This window comes from Narcine bancroftii, chromosome 5 (assembly GCF_036971445.1).
Source record: "Narcine bancroftii isolate sNarBan1 chromosome 5, sNarBan1.hap1, whole genome shotgun sequence".
Taxonomy (NCBI): Eukaryota; Metazoa; Chordata; class Chondrichthyes; order Torpediniformes; family Narcinidae; genus Narcine; species Narcine bancroftii.
Window position 1 is genome coordinate 21,898,348 of NC_091473.1, and position 24,938 is coordinate 21,923,285.

Below are 24,938 nucleotides of genomic sequence, written 5' to 3' on the forward strand. Positions count from 1 at the left end.
AGAAGCTCGCTTCCTCAGGTCGGTAGAAATTGGACTACAAAAATGGCTCGCTGAGCCGAGTAAAAGTGCGCAACCGCGCATGAAAAAAAACACACCGACGGGAGGGGGGACCAGCTGGGGAGTCGATCTCCACAGCCGGCAACGACAGCTGCAGAACACCTGCAGCAAGAAGAGAACACAGAAGACAATGGAAACAAGAAAGAAGAGAAGAAAAGGGCAACAAAGAAACAACAGATGGCCAACCCAGAGGAAGAAGAAGAGGAAGAGTACAGTGAAATAGAAGAAGAAGGGAAAGGCAAGATAAAGGATATACTTTCTCTTGTTAAAGGATACATGGAGTCATTTAAAGAATGGCAGACACAGGAATTTAATGATTTAAGAAGAAGAATAAACAACACAGAAGAGAAAATGAACAAAATAGATATGACCTTAACAGAAATGGGAAAGAAAATGGACAAGATGGAAGAGCGGGCAGTAGCAGCAGAAATGGAGGTAGAGGACTTAAAAAAGAAATTAGAGGAATCTAATAAAAAAGCTATAGAGACACAAGAACTGTTAGCTCAGAAAATAGATATAATGGAAAATTATAACAGAAGAAATAACATAAAGATAGTGGGCCTTAAGGAAGATGAAGAAGGCAAGAATATGAGGGAGTTTATAAAAGATTGGATCCCTAGGATCCTAGGATGTCCAGAACTACAGCAAGAAATGGAAATAGAAAGGGCACATAGAGCATTGGCCGTTAAACCACAACCACAACAAAAACCAAGATCTATTTTAGTAAAATTCCTAAGATATACTACAAGAGAAAAGATACTGGAGAAGACAATGGAAAAAGTAAGAGAGGGCAACAAGCCACTGGAGTATAAAGGGCAAAAAATCTTCATTTATCCAGACATAAGTTTTGAACTCCTAAAGAAGAGAAAGGAGTTCAATACAGCAAAGGCGAGTTTATGGAAGAAAGGGTATAAATTTATACTAAAGCATCCAGCGGTATTGAAAATATTTATTCCAGGAAAACAAAACAGACTATTCTCGGATCCAGAAGAAGCATGAAAATTTGCAGAACAACACAAAATAGACGGAGGGATGAAGACGTGTAATGGGAGTAAAAATGATCACGATTGATATGTATGTGGATAAAGGGTAAAGAGGTATAAGAGTGTATAGGTATAATGTGCATACGTGAATGTATCGGTACTTAGAGGAAAATATAGATAGTATAGACAAGAATTAATAAGGGAAGGTAATGGAATAGAGAGAATAAGGAGGGAATTAAAAGAGTGACCTTTGTTACATATGAAAAGTGAAATCTTTTCTGGGGGGGGCTGGGTGGGGGGGAATAGCGGTCACTGCAAAATCAGTTGACGCTTGCGAGTGAATTCGCAAACCCAAATAGAGAGGGGAGATGTGGTTGTCCGACAAGGGATAAAGGACAACTCAGGAGGGGAAGGGGAGATTGGGGCTAAAGAAGTTATAAATAGGAGAATAAGGAAAATGTTTGATGTTTTAGGAATGTTGTCTTATAAAGGGTTTAAAATAAGAAAACAGAAATGGAAAAGGAGGAAAGGTAATGATGGAAAAACGGAAAGGGAAGATAAACAAAGTATAAAATGGCTACGTTGAACTATATTAATGGAATACATAACCAAATTAAAAGGAAGAAACTGCTAAATTTACTGAAAAAAGAAAAAATTGATATAGCATTTGTCCAAGAAACACACTTAACTGAATTGGAGCACAAGAAATTAAAGAGAGATTGGGTAGGACATGTAACAGCAGCATCGTATAATTCAAAAGCAAGAGGAGTGGCTATATTAATTAGTAAAAATGTGCCATTTAAAATAGAAGAGGAAATAATAGATCCAGCAGGGAGATATGTAATGATAAAATGTCAGATATATTCGGAGTTTTGGAATCTACTTAATGTATATTCACCTAACGAAGAAGATCAAAAGTTTATGCAAGATATCTTTTTGAAGGTAGCTAATACGCAAGGGAACATACTAATAGGAGGGGTTTCAACCTGAATTTGGATTCAAATATGGATAAAACTGGGAAAAAAATTAACAGAAAGAACAAAGTAACCAATTTTATAATTAAATCAATGCAAGAAATGCAACTTTTGGATATATGGAGGAAACAAATCCCAAAAGAAAAGGAATATTCATATTACTCGGCTAGACATAAAACATACTCAAGAATAGACCTATTTTTGTTATCAGCTAGTATGCAAGATAGAGTAAGAAAAACAGAATATAAAGCTAGAATACTATCGGACCATTCACCCTTAATATTGACAGTAAAGCTAGAGGACATCCCTACAAGAATGTATAGATGGAGATTAAACCCCATGCTACTTAAAAGGCAGGATTTTAGAGAATTTATTGAAAAACAATTAAAAATGTATTTTGAAATAAATACGGAATCAGTGGAAGATAAGTTTATACTATGGGATGCAATGAAAGCATTCATTAGAGGGCAAATAATAAGTTATGTAACCAAGATGAAGAAGGACTATAATCAGGAAACAGAGCAGTTGGAAAGGGAAACAGTAAATATAGAAAAAAAATTAGCAATGAATGAAGATACAACTAAAAGAAGAGAATTGGCGGATAAAAAAATAAAATATGAAACATTACAAACATATAAGGTAGAGAAGAATATAATGAAGACAAAACAGAAATATTATGAACTGGGTGAAAAAACGCACAAAATCCTAGCATGGCAGCTTAAGACAGAACAAGCTAAGAAAATGGTATTGGCATCAAGGAAAAAAGACAAACAAATTACATATAATCCAAAAGAAATTAAGGAAAACTTTAGAGAATTTTATGAACAATTATACCAAACTGAAAACGAAGGGAAAGAAGGGAAAATAGATGAATTTTTGACTAAAATTGAACTACCAAAACTACAAATAGAGGAACAAAATAAATTAACAGAACCATTTGGAACAGTAGAAATACAAGAGATAATAAAAAAATTACCAAATAATAAGACACCAGGAGAGGATGGACTCCCAATAGAATTCTACAAAACATTTAAAGACTTATTAATTCCGCCCCTCCTGGATGTAATCAACCAGATTGATGAAACACAAAGCTTACCAGATTCATGTAAAACAGCAATAATTACAGTAATACTAAAACAAGGGAAAGATCCACTCTCACCAGCGTCATATAGACCAATATCTTTACTAAACACAGATTATAAGATAATAGCTAAACTATTAGCAAACAGATTAGCAGAGCAGGTACCGAAAATGGTAAATTTAGACCAAACTGGATTTATCAAAAAAAGACGCACAACAGAAAATATTTGTAAATTTATTAACTTAATTCATGCAGTAGAAGGAAATAAAGCACCTGCAGTAGCAGTTGCTTTAGACGCAGAGAAGGCCTTCGACAGAGTAGAATGGAATTATTTGTTCAAAGTATTGCAAAAATTCAGTTTACCGGAGAAATATATTAATTGGATTAAAGCATTATATAAGGGACCGTTAGCGAAAGTGACAGTAAATGGACATGTATCAAAACAATTTAACTTAAGCAGGTCAACGCGGCAGGGATGCCCACTATCACCTTTATTGTTTGCGTTAGCTATAGAACCACTAGCAGAATTGATAAGAATAGATAATAATATAAAAGGAATAAAAATAAAAGACAAGGAATATAAAATCAGTCTATTTGCGGATGATGTTATAGCGTACTTAACAGAACCAGAACTATCAATAAAAGAATTATATAAGAAATTGAAGGAATATGGAGAAGTGTCGGGTTACAAGATAAACGTAAATAAAAGTGAAGCAATGCCTATGAATAATGCGGATTTCTCAAAATTTAATAAGGAATCTCCATTTAGATGGCAAATCAGGCAATAAGATACCTAGGTGTACAAATAAACAAAAATCTCGGCCAATTATACAAACTCAATTATTATCCACTAATGAAAAAATTACAGGACGATTTAGAGCATTGGAAAGATTTGCCACTAACACTAATAGGAAGGATAAACTGTATTAAAATGAACATTTTTCCAAGGATATTATACTTATTTCAGGCATTGCCAATACAACTGACAGAAAAATTCTTCAAAGAGTTAAAGAAAATAATAAGGAAATTTTTATGGAGAGGGGGGAAACCGAGGATAGCACTAGATAAATTAACAGAACGGTATAAACAAGGAGGCTTACAATTGCCAAACTTTAAAAAAAAGGGATTAAAAGAATAGAGAATTGTTTTTCAGGAAGTAGACTCTTATCCTTTGAACAAATGAGAGATAAGTACAATATAACTGGAGATACAGCGCTGGCATATTACCAACTGAGATCCTACTTGAAAGATAAATTAGGAAGCAATTTGAGTTTGCCAGAGGGAAGTAACCTTGAATATGTGATTACAGATACAATGTTAAACAAAAGATTTATAACAAATATGTATATTAAACTGCAAGAAAAAGAGAATGAGGAAACAAATGGTAAAACTAAACAAAAATGGGAACAAGATTTAAATATAAAGATAAAAAAGGAAACATGGGAGAAATTATGTTCTGGAACGATGAGAAATACAATAAATACGAGGCTACGTATGATACAATATAACTGGCTACACAGACTATACATTACACCTCAAAAGTTAAATAAATGGGACCCAACAGTATCTGATAGATGTTTTCGATGTAAAAAAGAAATGGGAACAACAATTCATGCAATCTGGACATGCGAAAAAGTAGAAAAATTTTGGGAAGATCTCAATCAGATATTAAATAAAATAACAGAAAACAATATACCAAAGAATCCAGAGATCTTTCTTCTAAGTAACATAAAAAACAAAGAATTTGGAATTGATTTGGAGGATGCACAAAAAAGATTTGTTAAGATAGCCCTAGCCGTAGCAAAAAAATGTATTATGTCAACCTGGAAATTGGAAGATAATCTGAAAATACAAGAATGGTATATAGAAATGAATAAATGTATTCCATTAGAAAAAATTACATATGGTTTAAGAAATAATATTGAAATATTCAAACAAATATGGGAGCCTTACATTAAATACAATAGCGAAAACCTACCGGGGACAATCATTACCTAAGTTGATGGAAGGAGAAGGAAAGAAAAGAATGGACTCAGTAGAATTTCTGGTGTATTTTTGTTGAATGACAACATTATCTGACTGGTTTAATGTAACCTAGATTGTATACCTAAAATGGATGGGAGGTGGGGGTGGGGGGGTGGCTTGGGAGGAGGGAGGGGGGGGAGAAAAAGTCACTGTATATGTGTGAAAAAGAAAAAGTGTGTAGCATGGCTAATGTGATTTATGGTGTGAAAAATAAAAAAATAAATAAATAAAAAAATAATAAAAAAAAGAGAAAAGGATTTGACAGACACCTTTTTTATAGAAGGTGACGGGTATATGAAATGAGCTACCAGTGGAAGTGGTAGAGGTAAGTACAATTGTGGTGATCAAACAATTTAGACAGGTATATGGATAGGTAATGTTTAGAGGGACATGGGCCACACACAGGTAAATGGGACAAGCATGGACAAGTTGGGCCAAAGTGCCAGTTTCAGTGCAATAAATCTTTATGACTAGGTTTTTTCAGAAAGTCACAGCAGTCAAATTTAATTATGTTCAATGAATGTTCAATGAATTCAAAACCAATGCATTTTTAGTCTACACAAAAATGCTGGAGAAACTCAGCCTTGTCATAGTCATGCAGCAGTCTTTATGTAGCAAAGATAAAGATATATAACCAATGTTTCAGGCCCTTCATCAAGCTATAAGAAGAGAGCAGGTAGAAGCCTGAATAAAATGTTGGAGGGAGGGGTAGGGGAGGAGCACAGACCCACAGGCAAGAGGTCATTGGTGGATGTGGGTGGGAGGGCACAAGAGAAAAAAATCTGAGAAGTGATGGGAAGGGGATAGCTCTCCGAATGGAGAGAGGAAAGAGTGTAGAGCTGGAAGAAAGGAACAGAGGAATAGGGAAGAGAGAGAGAGAGATACAGGGAGTGGCCAAATGGAAATTGAAGAGGTTGATGTTTATGCCATCCTGTTTTAGAGTGCCCAGACAGAATATTAGGTATTGTCCCTCCAATTTACAAGTGGCCTTGGTTTGGCAGTGCACGATGCCATGGACAGACCTGGATGGGAATTTCTAATCTACTTAAGCTGAATACTTTTGATGCATTACTTTACTTCCATGTCCATACTGGGCTTGCAATTAGTCACTCAAAATTCCTGATGACAAAAATAGATAAGCTTGCCTAATTGGTATTGCCTGATGAGATTACTTAAACAACAAAGCTCTCTGACACTCCCAGCCAATGTATTGCTAGAAACTGCCTCAATAACATCTCAAAAGCCACATGAGCATGTGCCCACTACACATCCAGAAATAACACCCATAACAATAGAAAAATGATTCAATTTACAATTTAGATAGATTTTTAAAAAAACATGAATCTTCACTTCAAATATCTTGTATTTTTCTCACATGATGTCCCTGCTGTTCTAAATCAAACCATGAGCAAACTGCCCAAAGGACAGTCGATGTCATGCCAACTGTTATGGCATGTTTCTGTATTTGCTTTAAGTTTCTATGTTTTTATCTCAATTATCATGGATCAAGAAAATAACAGACAAGTTCCTCACACGGAAAAATAATGCTTGGTAATATTTACATTCAATGCTCAGCAATTTTGAAGCATAATCTTCAAAAAGATGCAAATCAAAAGATTTGATTTTTTTTCTTAATTGCATTCAATATAAGACTAACTCAAAGACTTCTCTGAGCAGTTTTGTCCTCCACAACCTTTGAAGAATCTTCTATATTTGTAAAAGAAAATGATTACAGTGAGCTTACCTTGGCAAAGCTGTCAGATCCAAGGGTAATGTTTCCTGCAGTGCTGCACAAGGACAGTGAGGTTATTCATTCTCTGCCCTCACACAGACTCATGGCTTCCTGTTGCTGTCTGGCCTTCAATACTGAAGATGTTCTGCAGTCCTGCTGAGATTAACATATCAACTCTTTGAATTTAGGACATCAATAACTGCAGCCCAACATAAGGTAAATCAAAGATCAAATGCCCATACGAGGAGGTGGATTCACTAGAAAGATGATCAGCGTCCTGTGTGACTGTTTATTACATACATGATTTACTAAATGAACAGGGAGAGAAATATTTTTAAAACATTGCAAAAATAACTCTAAGCAGTTTAAAGCCTTTCCCCTCAGCATTGAAGTTGTCTTGCAGACTGACTTTTCATCTATGGTTGCAGTCTGAGTCCTGCCCAAAATTTAAAATTTCTGCCGCAGGTAATGTGGTCCCCACACTACACTGTGATGATCTCCATTGATTTTCTTTCTATCCTGCAACAATTATAATTATGCTGCACACTCATGTAATTATCAAATTTTTGGACTAATTTTTCATGTCAAATTTGGTGAGGCGGGGGGGGGGGGAGGGGAGGGTTCAACTTTTACAGTCATACTTTTGACCGCATTAAGTGCCTGTGTCATTCAAGGTTTCGGGAGCTCATATGGCTGGGACCAGGTGGTGAGTCTGTGTTCAGGGTGTCAGGAGCTCGGATGGGCAAGTGGCCAGGGCCTAGGAGAGAGTCGCGTGCCTGGGGCATCAGGAGCTCTGGTGCACAGGCGGGTGGGGCATCTGGAGCTCCGGTGGGCATGCGGCCAAGGTAAGGATGTGCGGTGGGGACATCGGGAGCTCAGAAAGGCGGGCGGTTTAGCCCAAAATAAGGTCGATCAACTTTTACACATGATTTTTTGGGCCAAAAGTGGGGGTAGAGGGGGTTATGTTGAGTATTACATGGTATTGATGAATACACAAGTATATATATGGTGCATAAATCATCACTGTATAATTCCAAAGAAAAACAGCTGGACTTCATTGCCCAGTGTAGCCATCCCAGAATTTAGTCAAGTCCCTTGGTGTTCAAATGTTAGATGTTGTAGGAATGTTGTCTTATAAAGAGTTGAAAATAAGAAAACAGAAATGGAAAAGGAGGAAAGGTAATGATGGAAAAACGGAAAGAGAAGATAAACAAAATATAAAAGGGCTACGCTGAACTATATGTCTTTAAATATTAATGGAATACATAACCAAATTAAAAGGAAGAAACTACCAAATTTAAATGAATAAATGTATTCCATTAGAAAAAATAACATATTGGTTAAGAAATAATATTGAAATATTCGAACAAGTATAGGAGCCTTACATTAAATACAATAGTGAAAACCTACCGGGGACAAACATTACCTAAGTTGATGGAAGGAGAAGGAAAGAAAAGAATGGACTCAGTAGAATTTCTGGTGTAATTTTGTTGAATGACAACATTGTCTGACTGGCTTAATGCAACCTAGATTGTATACCTAAAAAGGATGAGAGGGGGGGGTGGGGGGGTGGTTTGGGAGGAAAGGGGGGTGGGGGAGAAAAAGTCACTGTATATGTGTGAAAAGAAATAGTGTATATCATGGCTAATGTGATTTATGGTGTGAAAAATAAAAAAATTTAAAAAAAAAAAAAAAAAACCTGCTGGTCACTAATGAGCTTATCAACAGGCAGGGAATAAAAGGTCTGTGTATGCCTGCAAAAAAAAAAAAAAAAAAGTCCCTTGGTGTTCCTTGGTGGCTCTACCTCAAGTTATAATGTTGTTTTTCCACCCCCACCTTTCTGCATTCGCCATCCTAGTCTCCTCCTCAATTTTTAATGTTGAAAATGTGGTGATACAACCTCCAGCCTTTGTACCTGCAGGAAGACCACCTGGGAGGCTGACTCCACCTGGCCAGCTGTCAATCAACTGACCTGGAACATAGACCTTGAGCCATCCCCTCCCTGGCCAGTCACACGTGGAACCATCGAGAGTGAAACTGGTGTACAAGACTTTAAGTGGAATAAAGCCTATAGAGGAACATGGTGTCATGCTCCTCCTTGTGGAACTGCCCCTCCCTTACACGCTCAAGGTCCTCCATAGGAGCCTGGGGCTCTTCTATTACTCCCAGTGGGTCTCCCACTTTTCGGATAAGATCTGCCCACTGGCCCAAGCCATCACTTTTCCCCTTCCCCCTGAGACACAAGCAGCTTTCGCTCATATCAGACAGGACATCGCCGATATGATGATGTATGCCATGGATGAGGACACCCCATTCCAGGTGCTGTGTGATGCTTCTGATGTTGCCCTCGCGGCCAACCTCAACCAAGGGGGCCGACCTGTGGCCTTCTTTTCCAGAACCCTCCATGGTTTAGAGCTCGGGCACTTCATCATTGAAAAGGAGGCCCAGGCTATCGTGGAAGCAGTCCACCACTGTCTCCATTCCCTGGCAGGCAGGAGGTTTACCCTTATCACCGACCAGCAGGCAATGGCATTCATGTTTAATACCACCTACAAGGGCAAGATTAAGAATGATAAGATCTTGCACTGGAGAGTCGAGCTGGCCACGTTTAGCGATGACATCCAGTACAGACTGGGTAAGTTCAGTGTGCAGTCTGACCAATGGCAGACGTTGCACAATACCCTTTGCACCTGGGCATCATGTGCCTGTATCACTTCTTTAAGTTCCGGAACCTCCCCTTCACCGTCCAAGAAGTCCGGACCATGACCAAATCAAGCAGGGTCTATGTGGAGTGAAAATCACGCTTCTTCCGCCCACCACAGGCCCATGTCATCAAGGCCACTCAGCCCTTGGAATGACTTAGCATCGATTTCAAGGGCCCCATATATCCACAAACAGGATCGTGTACTTCCTCTCAGTCATAGATGAATATTCCCGTTTTCCCTTCGCCATCTCTTGCCCTGACACCTCCACAGCCACTGTTATCAAGGCGCTGATGCAGATCTTTACCATGTTCGGATACCCGGCATGGTAAAGATCTGGGTTCATGAGCGAGGACCTGCGGCAGTATCTGATAATGCAAGGCATTGCAGCTAGTCTTACGACTAGCTAACACCCCAGGGGCAACAGTCAGGTGGAACACGAAAACGGGGTGATCAGGAGGGCAGTCCTCCAGGTCCTGAGGTCCAAAGGCTGGTCTGTCAACTACTGGTAAGAGGCCTTCCCAGAGGCACTCCACGCCATACTGTCGCTCTTGTGCACGGCTACCAATCAGAACCCTCACGAGTGTCTTTTATTCTTTCCTAGGAAATCGGCGACTGGCGTGTCCCTCCCAATGTGGCTAACGTCTCCAGGACCAGTGCTCCTCCGCAAGCATGTGTGGACCCACAAGTCCGACCCCATGGTTGAGCAAAATCTCCTTCTTCATTCGAACCCAAACTACACCTACAGCAGCTACCCCAATGGAAGTGAGGACACTATCTTGACCAGGGATCTGGCACTAGCAGGGGCCCCACCCCCCCAATACCACGAGTACACCGCCTAACCTCCCCACCACGGGTAAACTTGGCCCACTCAGGATTCACCGGGAGATAACCTCCTTCCGCCTCTCCTGAGGGCCCCACTTCTCGTGGACCAGACCCACCCTGCCACCCCCTCCTTGCCAGACACCACCCCACCCACACTGCCGCCTACCTTCAGGCAACCCCACCCTCACCAACCTTTGACCAGGAGCCAACCCTGCGATCATCTCAGAGGCACAAATGGCTGCTGGACTGCCTGAACTTGTAAGATACAACCCAGCACCATTCCACACTCCCCCTCCGCAGGACTTATTTTAAGAGGGGGGTGAATGTGGTGATACAACCACCAGCCTACTGCTGGAGCCGATCTTTGTACCTGTAGGAAGACCACCTGGGAGGCTGACTCCACTTGGCCGGCTGTCAATCAACCAACATTGATATAGACCTCGAGCCGGCCCCTTCTGGGCCAGTCACACACGGAACCATCGAGACTGAAACTGGTGTTCAAGTGGATTAAAGCCTGTAGTACAGTCTTTCTGTGTTTTGTGTCTGCTTGCTGCACCACAATGCACCACAGAAAGTAAGCTCTGAAATCAATGATCAGAGCTCCCAGGGCCACTCCTTCTTGGCTACATACAGAGCAGTTCTATCCTGTTGGTTTGATCGGGTATGGATCTCAGACATCACTTACAACATACATTCCGTGAGCATAACTAACTCAGGTTGAATCTGTTATGGAAATGGTAACGTTTCACATGAATATTGTTTTAAGGTTGGGCAGCTTTATGAAAGAAAAAACAATTTAACAAAGCTGTTTTAAATTTTCTGAGATTGTAACCTGCAGTGTAGATAAAGGGAGGACTAATGAATGTTCACCCAAATTCCTGTTCCTTATTTCTACCCATATATTTTGATCTCTTAGAAATATATCTGACTCCTTGAATAATGATTTAGTCCCAGCTAACTTCTGTGGTAGAGAATTCCATGGGTACATGCTCATTGGTTAAAGATATTTCTTGTCTCAGTGAATTGGGCTATATTCAAGAACTCACACAGGTTTTTAAAAACAGTTGTGAACGAATGTATCTCCACCAAATTGTTCAGATTTTTCCTCAAACAAAGTGCCAGATAAGATCTGGAAACTGCTGTGAGTCAGTTCACAGGGATTCAAGTCCAGAGATCAAGAACCTTCCACAGGGCACTGGTATGAAAGACAGAAATCCATCTCTCAGCCAAAGTGGAGATTCCGGCGAGAATAGAAACAACAAAGGATACCCAATAGCTGTGGCAGAGTCGAAGTTACATAACCTGCTACAAAACCAAATCTGGTGCAATAGAAAACAACAAAGCTTCACTTCCAGATTAACTCAGTGACTTCTATGCCAAATATGACTATGACAATAAGGAAGAACCAGTGTGTTCCCCCACATCCCCCGATGATCCTTTACTGTCAGTATCTGAAGATGACGTGCGGGCTTCCTTCAGGAGAGTGAATCCAAGGAAAGCATGTGGTCCGGATGGAGTATCCAGCAGAGAACTGAAAACCTGTCAACCAACTGGCCAGTAAATTCAAGGATATCTTGCACCTCTCACTCCAACAGGGTGTGGTACCCACCTGTTTCAAACAGGGCTCAATCGCATCAGTGCTCAAGAAGATTGTGGTAACCTGCCTAAATGACTATTGACCGGTAGCCCTCACATCCACAGTGACTGGTGGCCCTCACACCCACAGTGACTGGTGGCCCTCACATCCACAGTGACCGGTGGCTCTCACATCCACAGTGACTGATGGCCCTCACATCCACAGTGACCGGTGGCCCTCATATCAACAGTGACCAGTGGCACTCACATCCACAGTGATGAAATGTTTTGAGAGGCTGATGTTGAAGCATATCAGCTCCTCTCTGAGCTGCAACAAATTGCCTACCACAGTGCGGATTTGCAAGCACGTTTCCTTCACCGTCTCCATAAGCACCCGAACACCACAGGGTTGCGTACTTAGTCCCCTGCTCTACTCGCATTACATCTCTGTGTGGCTTGGTACGATAAGACCATCTACAAATTTGTTGATGATACCCCTATAGTGGCTGTATAAAAGGGGGCAATGAGTCAGTATACAGGAGAGAGACTGAAACCTTGGATGAATGGTGTACTAACAAAAACCTCTCACTTAATGCAACCAAGATCAAGAAACTAAATTGTAAACCTGACAAAAGGAAAACCTGATCCAGTGATCATTGGGGGAATCAGAGACAGAGAGGATGAGAAACTTTTAATTCCTGGAGGTCACCATCTCAGAGGACCTTTCCTAGACCTATCATAGTAATGCCATCATGAAGAAAATACGTCAGTGCCTCTACTTCTTCAGGAGTTTGCTAAAGTTTGATATGCCATTGAAAACCTTGACAAACTTCTACACATGTGTAGTGGAAAGTGTGCTGACTGGCTGCATCATGGTCTGGTATGGGGCCACCAATATCTCTGAGCAGAAAGTCCTAAAAAATGTAGTGGACATAGCCTAGTACATTACAGGTAAAACTCTCTCTACCATCGCAAACATCTACAGTAAAACTCTGTTATCTGGAATTCAACTAAGTGGCAGGCTCAGGCAACTGGCAAAAGAAAACTGCAAATGTAAAGGTAAAAAAATACTGAAGTTTGAAAGTGGCACAACTTCCCATTAGTTCACCAATCATACAACTTGCAATCTCAAGCATTCAGAAAATTCACTTTTCTGGCATTTACCATTAACTATAGGTGCTGAATACTAGGGGTTTTACTGTATATGGATGGACCTATGACGTCGGTGAGCAACAGTAATTATCAAGGATTCCAGGATGTATTCTGTTCTCGCTGCTGCGATAAGGAAAGAATATTTATGTTGTTCTATATTGCAGAGTTTGTTCACATTTCTGACTTTATTTACACTTTACTCTTTTGTATACTTATCTTTGTTCTTCAGTACAGTTTACAGTTACCAATAAGTAATAATTCTGCCTGGTCCATAGGAAAAAAGAATCTCAGGGTTGTATGTAATGTCATGTGTGAACACTGACAATAAATTTGAACGTTGAAGGTACAGGTGCCACAGGACTCCCACCTCCAGGTTCAGGAACAGTTGCTACCTCTCAACCATTAGATTCCTGAACCACAGATTAATTCAGATCCATTGAAGGTCTAGTACTTAGTTCATTATTTATTACTGAATATTTATATTTCTGTATTTGGTGTAGTTTACAGTTACCAGTAATTAGAAATTCTGTCTGGCCTGCAGGAAAAAGCATCTCAGGGATAGATGTGATGTTGTCTATGTACTCTGACGATAATTATGAACTTTAAACTTAATGGCTAACTCCATTCCTGTAATCTGTCACGTCTTGTTCTAAAGTACCCCACCAGCGACAACATCCTTCCTGCATCTACTCTCATCAGGTCTTCAAGTTTCAATGAAATATCTCTCATTCTTCAAAACCCAGGCAAATGTAAATCCAATCCTCACATACGTCAGACTTGCCGTTTCATGAATCTTTTTCTGCAGATAAGGAAACCTAAACTGAAAACCATACCAAAGCCTTCAACAACTGAAAATGGCATTTCCACTCCTATACTCAAGCCCCCTTACTTTGGAAGCCAAAGTATCATTTGCCTTTTATCTTCTTCTTTAACTGGTACTCAAGGACACTAATTCTTTATGTGCCTCCACCTGTCTAATATGTCTCTTATCAGATAATATATGCCTTCCTGCTTTTCCATCGAAACAGATAACTCAATTTATGCACATTATAATGTATTTGCCAAATATTTGTCCATTCTTTCAATTTGTTCCAACACACACTGAAGTGTGTGAATTTTTCCCATAGCATTCACTCCTACTCAGCTTTGATTCATCTGCAGCTTTAGTGATATTACATTTAAATCCACCACATAAATTGATATATATTGTGAAACAGAATGTTTAACAACATTAGAGCACAAAGGATTGGGGATAACTTACTGCATTGAGGATTGGTTTATGCAGAAGAAGAATTAGAATAAATAATTGTCACTGCAGGATTTATGCTGGGGCAGCTGCTCATCATTTCTGTCAATGATCTGGATGAGGGGACTGATATAATATATCACATTTGATTATTTGCAAAGCTTATTGGCAGTGTGAATTGAAAAGAATACAAGAATTTTGAAAAGACACCGATAGGCAGAGTGAATGGGCAATGAATGGAGATATATCCTAATAATTGTCCTAAAGAGTCAGCAAGGTACAGACTGAAATGGGTTGTTCAGTTTGCTGAGTCCACACCAACCAACAACCACCCACATACACTAATCCTACATTAGTCACAGTTATTATTCTTCCCCCGCAATCTTATCAATTCCCCCAGATTCTCTCACTCCTCCACACACTGGGAGAAATTTACAGCAACTAACTATTAACTGGCACATGTTTGGGGTGTAGAGGACACTGGAACATCTGGAGAAAGCTCATATAGTCATAGGGAGAATGTACAAACTCCTGGAATAAGGACTGAACCTAGGCCTCTGATGGTGTACTTTGCTTTTTGATCTATTTTTATTCCTTGCTAGAGTTTTTATCAATTATTTGAGATTGAAAAGTGTTGGTGTTCATAGGAACTTTGTCCTCAAATTATTGAAAGTTATCAAGCAGATTCAGCAAGAAATTAAAAGGACAACAGCCCTGTTGAAACTGCAACTGAAATAGGACCTATGAGAAGGACCAAGGCAAACTTTAACTATATGCTCAAGTTCAGAAGAACGAGAGGTGTTCTTGTTGAAACATGTTCAATTCTTTCAGGGATTGACAAGGATAATGTTTCTTCTACGTGGGGGGTCAAAATCAGGGGTCTCAGTCTTCAAATAAAGTGTTGGCCATTAGGAACTTCAATAAGAAGCAATGTCTTTTCTTTGGAATGTTCTATCAGAGAGAATTTGCAAGGCCAGCTGGGCTGGGCGAGACTCTGATGCACTGGGGTTTGTCTGGCTTTGGGCTTACTCAACCTGTACACAAGTTTCAGTTCAACTGAAAGTGTTGACATTTTGGAGGGCAACAGTAGTCCAGAATATTGATGAAAGTCTGAGATCACACAAATATGTGATTTATCTCCATGTGGGACATGAGCAGACCAGATGGTGGTTGATGACCACAATGACAATTTCATGGTTTATATTATTGAGTCAAGGGATCTGAACATGTCTCTAGATTGCCAATCCAGGCCTCTGGAACACCTGTCCAGTAATTTAACCATTATACCATCATCTACCCTTTCATCGTGAGCCAATTGGAAAGATAAATGCCAATTTGTGACCTGTAAGGTCCACAAACAGTAGAGTGAAAAGCATTAAATAATCAGCTGTTGTTTTCCTGCTGTTGCTTGGATGAGTGTCCATCTAAGAAAACACACAGGGCCTCAAAGTGGCATTTTTATAAATAGTTCATGTTAAATTCTATTTGAACAACTTACATGCAGAGATTGAAGATTCACCAGAATAATACCAGGATTCAAACAGAGCAGTTATGAGAAGAGATAGCACAAATGACAAATCAATTGGCTGGAATTTAAAAAGTTAAGGGGTGGTTTTTATGATGCAGTAGATAGAAACTATTTCTGTTGTTTGGGCAGTCAAGGAAGAGGTGTTTTCTGAAAATCTGAATGAACAGATTCTCTGTGCTGAGCTTAAGATGTTTTCTGAGTCTTTCAGGAATGTGGTAAGAAACTTCACATAGAGTGTGGAATTTTAGAATTTTCTTTTGCAAACATGAATTAGTGCCTGGCAAAATATTAATTTCAAATATGACAATGACATTTTTTTGATATCATAAGGTCTTAAGCAATATACAGTTTTTACATCAGGTAATGTCAGAATGGATGCTAACTGGCCTCCTCCTGATCCCTCTATTCCTAAATTTTATTTGGTCCACCGTTGGTAGTAATGCCTTCAGCTGCCCAAGCTCAAAGCTCTGGAATTACTTCTCTATTACCGATTTTTCTCTCTTTCTATTAACAGGTTGCTCATTGAAACTAAGCCCGTTGTTAAAACTCTTCTGCTTATCGTTTACTTTGAGGCTTAATGCCAAATTTTGGTTGCGAACGTGACCATGAAGCACCTTGGGCAATAAATTTTGTTAGAGGCAGAATAGATAAATTGTTGCTCTTCTTTTGGTCACGGTGAAATCATGATGCCATCTATGTTCAGTTAGTAAGAGCAAATAGTACAAGCACATTCAACCTTAGCCAATTTGTTGCCTGCATTCAATTTTTTCTGAAGTTCTGCCAAGTTCTTGGTTTCCATAACCACAGTCAGAGCTGCTGACAGCAGACATCTGTGAACAAGCAAATCCTCTGTTGCATCTTTGGCATGCCACTGAGCTTGTGAAGTCGTCACTGGCTGTTCCCCTTTGCTAATGATGCCAGAGGCCTGTTGCTGAGCAAAAGATAATCTTCAAAGCAGCACTTGTTATCAAAGGGCACACACCAGAATCAGAATCAAAATTTATGGTCATGAACAAGTCACAAAATTCATAGTTTTGCAGCAGTATTATAGTATAAACATTTTTATAAACCACCTTGCAACAATAAATAAAAATAGTGCATGAACAGTCAAAGTAAAGCAATGACTTTGGTTCATTGATCATTCAGGAATCTGATGGGAGCGGGGAAGAAGTTGTCCTTGTGCTGCTAAGTGCTCGCCTTCAGGCTTCTGTACCTTATTTCCGATGATAGCAGAGTGAAGAGGGTAAGGCCTGGGTGGTGTGAGTCTCTGGGGATAAAGGCTGCTTTCTCAAGGCACTGCCTCTTGTAGATGTCCTCAATGGATGTCACAGGCTGAGTTAACCACCCTCCAGAGTTTTTTATTGTCCTGAACGTTGACACCTCTGTGCCAGACAGTGATGATACAACCAGCCAGAATGCTCTCCACAGTACACCTGTAGAGGTTTTTGAGAGTTTTCGGTGACATAATGAATCTCCTCAAACACCATACATGGATATTTTGAGTTTTTGTATCTTTATTTTAAAAAACTCTTATCTTAAATTTAATTTTTTTTTAATTTAAATTTTCATTGGTATTTTTGGAGTGAGTGGACCAATGAATTTAATACTGACTATTTTACAATCCCATGTAGTGGCTTTTGCATCCTTCATTGCTAGAAGGGCTATTTTGCAGAGATGAAAAGACGCTGTCCCTCCCACTCTGTAATGGAAGATTCTAACTTTTTTTTTTAACTTTTGCAGCCTTTTGCTTCTGCAAGGCTGAGAACCTGCTTGTTTTTAGAATCACCAGACATAAGCTAAATTCCACTGAGGGGCCAGAGATGCTGTTATCTGAAGAAAGGACATCTGTGTACCAAGAACATTTAATCTTCCTGCTTGTTTTGGTCACAGACTGTCAGAGGCCTAGCCTTGATGCAAAATAAACCATTGTATTCAAAGTGATAAGCTGAAAATTATGTTACTAGTTAGAAACCTAGTATGCTAGCTTGCTTGCTTATCTTTCTTGCTGTGCTGGGAATAGGTGCTTGGGTAAGCAGTTTTTGGGTAATATAAGTCATGGTCCCACTGCTGAAGTGAGAGAGTGACCTTCCGAGAGGTGGCAACATCTCTCAGCAAGAAGAAGAACTTCTAGGTCAGGGGAGGTGGAGAAGCTGCTACCGGCGCCCTGACAACCTACTACAAGTGTGCAGTCGTTGCCTCGCTTCGGCAGTTGGGACCAGTCCAAGCTTTGATAAGTATAGTTGGGAAGGGCTTGCATATTGTAGTGTGAAATCAGCTTTTGAATTAGGAATAAATATTTGCATAAACTGAACTGCTCTCGGTGTGTGTGTCTATTTTCTTTCGGTAGCTCAAACACTGTGACCAATCTAAAACGAACAAAGTGAGAGGTACAAGTTTACCCAAGACACACTCATACACAGTGGTTGTCGGATGTGATGTGTTCTACTACTGTAATGGATTTTAATTTTCTTTCTCTTTGGGGTCCTTTTCTCAATTACTTTCAAAATTTGTGATTAATTGTAGATTAATTATCTCTTTTTTTAATGACTCCATAGTCATTATTATTAGAAGTGGACTCCATAACTTGGCCAGCAACTGGTTAGATTATTAGTTTAAAAAAAAATTTTTTCTCTTTTACTTTCTTCCATTTAACAACATATGTACTTTGTTACTTGTTTATTGTTACTTGATACTTGTAACTTGATATTAACTTACATTATTATTATTATTATTATTATTATATGTACCTATGTAGTTTCCATTTGTTAAAACCAATAGAAAGATTGAAAATATTTTTTTAAAATTTATACATACAGTACGGTAACAGGCCCTTTGGGCCTATGAGCCCATGTTGCCCAATTACACCCTATTGACCCACAATGGCCGGTGTGTTTTGAAGGGTGTTTTTGAAGAGCACCCAGAGGAAACCCACACAGAAATGGGGAGAGCACAAAACTCCTTACAGACAGTGCAAGATTCAAACCTAGATCCCGATCGCTAGGCCTGTAACAGTGTTGCGCTACTGCTATGCTAGCTGTGCTCCCTAAGTAAGGTTTTTTTTCACTTTTTATTTATGGGATCACTTCTCCTTTCAAGATCCTTTTGATACTTTTATTATTCTTTCCTATTTAAAAAGGGGCCTGAAATGAAATTTACTTGTTAATATCCAATATACATGTATCTGGCACTGTCTGTAAAGAATTTATAGATTCTCTTCGGGTGCTCCTCTTTCCTCCGACCTTTCAATAATATACAGGGATTGAAGGTTGATTGGTGAATTAGGGGGCCCACAGGCTTGTGGGACCTGTTACCATGCTATGTCTAAATTTAAGTTTAATCAATCTGCAAAAGGTTTTATTAAAGATTGCATTCTATGGATAGGAGTTTGATCTTCTCTGGCCTTGTATCATTAAAACCAAATTTACTTCTCCTTCCAAAATTTCTTCAAAAAGAGCGTATGAGCCATTTTCTTGAACTGCTGCAAACACCACCCAATTTTGTTGGGTAGAGAGATCTAGGATTTGAATCCAGTAATTCATGCATTTTAATTTTGGATGGTGAGAAGCTGGGAGGGGACTATTCTGGTGGTGGTGGTGCTCCAGCATGTCGACTGCCTTTGCCTTCTCTAGACAGACATTACACCATTACCTGGCAATGTTGATGCTTGTACCAGCTCTACACATAAAACAGTGAATGTCCAACTCAGAAAATAAAATGTCAGGCGGAAGGAGCAGGATCTGGGGAGTTTGAAAGAGGGTGATAAATTTGAAAGGGCATGAGGAATTGGCAAGAGTAATCTGAACACTTTACAAATTGTCTTGTAATTTTAAAAAATGACATCACTGAACTCCTCTTTCCTTTCCAGATGTTAAGGACTTAATATCAGAAAACTTGTGGTGCACATTTGATGTTCCAAACTGAGTTTAAATTTGTTATAACTGACAGTAATCTATTCAAATAAATAATACATGAACAAAGATAGAAGATAAATGAATTATCAAGACTCATTAAAAATTGCATGATGGTTAAATCCATCATCATAAATTTGGTTTTAATGATACAAGGCCAGAGAAGATCAAACTCCTATCCATAGAATGCAATGTTTAATAAAACCTTTTGCAGATTGATTAAACTTAAATTTAGACATAGCATGGTAACAGGACCCACAAGCCTGTGGCCCCCTAATTCACCAATCAATCTTCAATCCCTGTATATTATTGAAGGGTCGGAGGAAAGAGGAGCACCCGAAGAGAATCTATAAATTCTTTACAAACAGCGCCAGATACATGTATATTGGAACAAACATTGTTAAATTGAGATATTAACAAGTAAATTTCATTTCAGGCCCCTTTTTAAATAGGAAAGAATAATAAAAGTATCAAAAGGATCTTGAAAGGGAATGGAATTTAAATGTGTCAAATGAAAAATGTCTGTTCAATATTCCACTTTGGAGCAAGAATATTTTAATTAAGGGAGATAGAAGCATTATCACAGAAATGTTGTCAGAATAGCAAGGAGTAAGATTTCTTTTCCTGGCAAAGATGACTAATGGAACATTTTTGAAAAGGCTGTAAAAGCACAGCTACAATAGCAAGATCCAGAGCTTATTATTTGGTATTCTGACTACTAACCGTTGGGAATTACTTATTCCCAGCAATTTCTCCAGGGATTATCTCTTTAAAAGGAAGGTAACAGTGCACATGATAATCTGCCTGCCTGCTCTTAAGAAAAGACCGCAAGTTCTAGGTTAAGTAAATGGCTCCCCATCTGGATATTGACTGAGTCGTCACAATACTGGATAAAATAAAAGCTATACACTCTTTTAAAGATCGCTGCAGCACAGAAACAGGCCCTTTGACCCAATTTATCCATGCCAACTAAGCTAGTCCCATGTGCCTGTGTTTAGCCCATAATTTTCCGAACCTTTCCTATCCATGGACCTGTCTAAATGTTTTTGAACGTTACAATTATAGCTGCTTTGGCCTCTTCCTCTGGCACCACCCTCTGTGATCAAGAAAGTACCCCTTGGGTTCATTCTAAATCTTTCCCATTTCATCTAGTTTTGAATTCTCCTACCTTAGAAAAATATGCTATGACTATTTACCTTATCTTTACCCCTCATGATGTTATAGATCTCTATAAAGCCCCTCTTTTGAGTAGCATATTGCATCAACCTTCTGTCCAGAAACCTCATCACCTGCTGTCTAAATTTTGTCATATCTTTCTGCACTAATACTTATTATTGTAATCAATAGTTTTCATGCTATTTTTTGTCAATAAGTGCATGCATTGCCAGAAATTTCCACAACCCATAAATAAATCGGACTGATCTGAATGAATATGCACTCCACAATTTTAAGCCTTAGACAGCAGGTGGGTGCTAATCTTAAATATTTTTATATACTTGCTTCTCTGTAAATCTGCCTGTCTCCAGCTCCATATTGACTCCTTATTGTCCCGAAGATGATCTTTACAGCATTCTTGCTGACTTTTATCTCCAGCTCAATGACTGCAAATAAACTCAATCCAACATTGTCACCCATATTCACAGCCACCTCAATGGATTCTCCATCAAATAAAACTTTAAATTTCATCATACTCTTCAAAGGCCTCCAGATGTCTTTTTGAATGTGTATTCATGAGATGGAGATATTGTCTGCAATACAGATATTTTACTATTGCTACTTAATTGCCCCAGAATTAACATCCACAATAGCTTCTAGAAAACAGCAGATTTCCTTTCCTGAAGGACATTAGTGAATATAGATTTGTAAAACTGTCCAGTATTTCCATGCTTACAAAAAAAATCTAGATTTAGAATATTCTAGATTTATTTAAATTTCCCTCTCCAATAGTGGATTTAAAATTTTAACTCTGGGTCAATGGTCCAAAACTCTAAGTGGTAGTTTTGCAACAACCACTAAGTCATTGCACCCATTTGGTCTCTAAAATGGAATGGCAAGGATATTCCAGAAAGTAAATTATAGTTGCAGGATCCTCTGAAAGATCAGAGAAAAGAGGAAAAGAGTCTTGCATTAATGGGAAGTCAATGATATGATTTATAGTTGGACTCGTCCTGTATTAATGCCATAAAGATAGTTTTTCTGCAGGACAGTGCATGAAATAAAATGGTGGTGCTGCCAGAACTGCTGTAATGGCAGTGTTGCCGCTAACATGGACCTGAGAGAGTGGGGAGCAGAGACACAGCGCTGTTTCACCGGGTCCTACTGCCTAGTACTCATGCCAATGGCTCAGTACAGGCTTTAAATTATGCAATTGCAGAGTCTGTGCCCAAGGTTGTGGGCAGTGCGCCATGAGGGATTGCAGAGTCAGAGGGATCAGTGGACTAACATAGGGGACCAGACATAGGGAGAATATCTCCTGTTGAGGAAGAGATGCATAGGAGACTACCCTATAGAACAGTGTCTATGGCAGCATCACAGTGAAGCGTTCAGTGGCTGAAGGACCCCACACAGGCTGTGGGCTGTTGAAGGCTTGCAGTTGAAGATCCCACACAGGGTGATGGAGACTGGCTCATGGGAACCAGGTATCGGAACCAGGATTCTAGAGGGTGCTGAGGGCATGATGGGCTCCCGAAGAGTCTCGGGTTCTGAAAGCTTCTTCATCATAGCGGAGGTTTGAATCTGAAGCTTGGGTTGCCGATGGTTTGAACTGGAGTCTGTGCGGCTGCGGAGGCTGCAGAAGCCTGGAGGCAAAACCATGGATACTCATGGTCTCTGAAGGGACTCTCTTTTGCTTCTCTTTCTCCTATTGCTGGGGGCACAGGGCAATGATCATGGCAACTCTTTGTTTGCCTTGCAGCAGACAAAAGTTGAAGTACAGAATATTGTGTGCATTTTAAATGTATTATTACATGATAATAAAAGGATAACAAACCTTTGAATTCAGATGGTATATGTGATCCAATGCTTTCATGAATAGCACACATGACATGTGCAACTTGGGGCTGGAAATAATTACATTTAAAATTTCTTCTTAATTGTTCTGAATCAAGGAGGATTGTTTATCATCTATAAAATATGTTTGTGTAGGCTCTCTACTTTGAAAAGTATTGACAAGGTAGATTGTTTAGTTGTAGAACCAGTTTCTGCTGCTTTCACCAAGACGAGTTTAGTTTATCATTCCAGATCAATTTAATTTAAATTTGTCAACTGTTAAAGTGGGATTCATATCAGTGTTTCTGGATCAAAAGGCGATTGATCACTTATTTAGCCATTACACTACTGAATGTCTTCTGGTTAAAGACACCAACTGAAAGCCTCAAGTTACAGGTGGTGATCATCTGCAATCAGTGCTCCCATTGTTGCCTTCTCTACATCAGAGAGACTGGGCACAGACTGGATGCAGGTTGCTTCACTAAGCACCTTCACTCTCTCTGGAACAATGGCAGGACCATTGAAATTCTATGTCCCACTCCCATGCACACATGTCTATACATGGCCTCATCTACTGCCTAACCAAGGGCACTCATAAATTGAAGGGCCAACACCTAATATTCCATCTGGGCACTCTCCAATCGAATGGCATTAATACTGACTTCCCCAGCTTCTGTTTGGCCACTCCCCTGTCTGCTTCTCTTTCCTATTCCTCTATCTCCTTTCCTCCAGCTCTCCCCCTTCCCTTGCCATTCAGAGAGCTATCTTCTCCCTCTACCACTTCTCAGCTTTTTTCTCTTGTCCCTTCCCACCTATATCTACCAATGAACTCTTTCATGTGACCCTGTGCTCCTCTCCTTCTCTTCCCCCCACCATTTTATTCAGACGCATGCCTGCTCTTTGCTCATATCTTGATGAAAGTCTCAGGCCCAAAATGTTCGTCACATTTCTTTATCTTTGCTACTTAAAGAATGTAAAGTGACTTGCAGAGTTTCTCCAGCATTTTTGTGTAGACTAGAAATTCATTCCTTTTGAATTTATTCAACATTTATAATGGTTCATTGTTCTTTGAAGGTGGGATCTTATGTGGATAGAGTGGTGAGAAAGTTTTTGGTATGCTGGCTTTTATAAATCAAAGCATAAAATACAGGAGTTGGGAAGTGATGTTGAGATTATTCAAAGCATTGGTGAGGCCAAATTTAGAATACTGCGTACAGTTCTCGTACCAAATTATAGGAAGGATATCAATAAGGTAGAGAAGGTGCAGAGATGATTTACTAAAATGTTGCCTGGATTTCAGAATCTAGATTGCAAAGAAAGATTGAGTAGATTAGGTCTTTATTCATTGGAGCATAGAAGGTGAGGGGGGATTTGATAGAGGTACAGATACACAATCCTTTATCTGGACATCTAAAATCCAGAAAGCTCCAAAATCCAGCAAGTGGGGAGAGAGGCGGCAGCTCAAGTCAGGCGGAACGAGTCGGGCAGGTGAGCGAGGGTGGGGGGAGACGGCAGGGTGACTGGAACGGGGTGGGGGTTGATACGGCAGCGCAACTCGGGTGGGCTTAAATCTGGCTTTATAAATCCGGAAAAATCCAAAATTCAGAACACTGTTGTCCAAGGGTTCCAGATAAAGGATTGTGTACCTGTATTTAAAATTGAGGGGGATAGATAGAGTAGATGTGAATAGGCTGTCTTCCTTGAGGTTAGGTGAGATTCAAACAAAAGGTCACGAGTTTAGAGTTGGAAGCAAAAGATTAGAAGTAACATGAGAGGGAACTTCTTCACTCAGAGATGGTGGCTGAATGGAATGACCTTCTGGAAGAGGTGGTTGCAGCAAAGTCAATTTTAGCATTTAAGGAAAGGTTGGATAGGTATATGGATGGGAGGGGATTGGTGGGTAATGGGCAAAGTGCAGGTAGATAGGACTAGAGGAGATCACTTAGATCGGTACGGACTAGAGGGGCCAAGATGGCCTGTTTCTGTACTGTAATGGTTATATGGTTTATATTTGTTCATTGGTTCTTAATACAGGTATACAATACTTTTAGAGTATTGGCTTTACGCAAATTCCCTTTTACAAAGAAACTTGTGTTCCCTATCTGAAATAAATTTGAATGGGTTTTCACTTTTACAGAAATAGCCTTCAATAGGAGTGAATG

At 39.6% G+C, this 24,938-nt stretch overlaps 1 protein-coding gene across 1 annotated transcript in view; it reads right to left on the reverse strand.

Annotated features, from left to right (window-relative positions):
• The window catches only part of bsnb (bassoon (presynaptic cytomatrix protein) b), a 451,700-nt gene that overhangs the window by 50,802 nt on the left and 375,960 nt on the right, over positions 1–24,938 (reverse strand). The window contains exon 13 of the mRNA XM_069936943.1: positions 6,865–7,008. The gene's annotated coding sequence lies outside the window, so the exon portion shown is untranslated. The remainder of the gene's footprint in view (positions 1–6,864; positions 7,009–24,938) is intronic.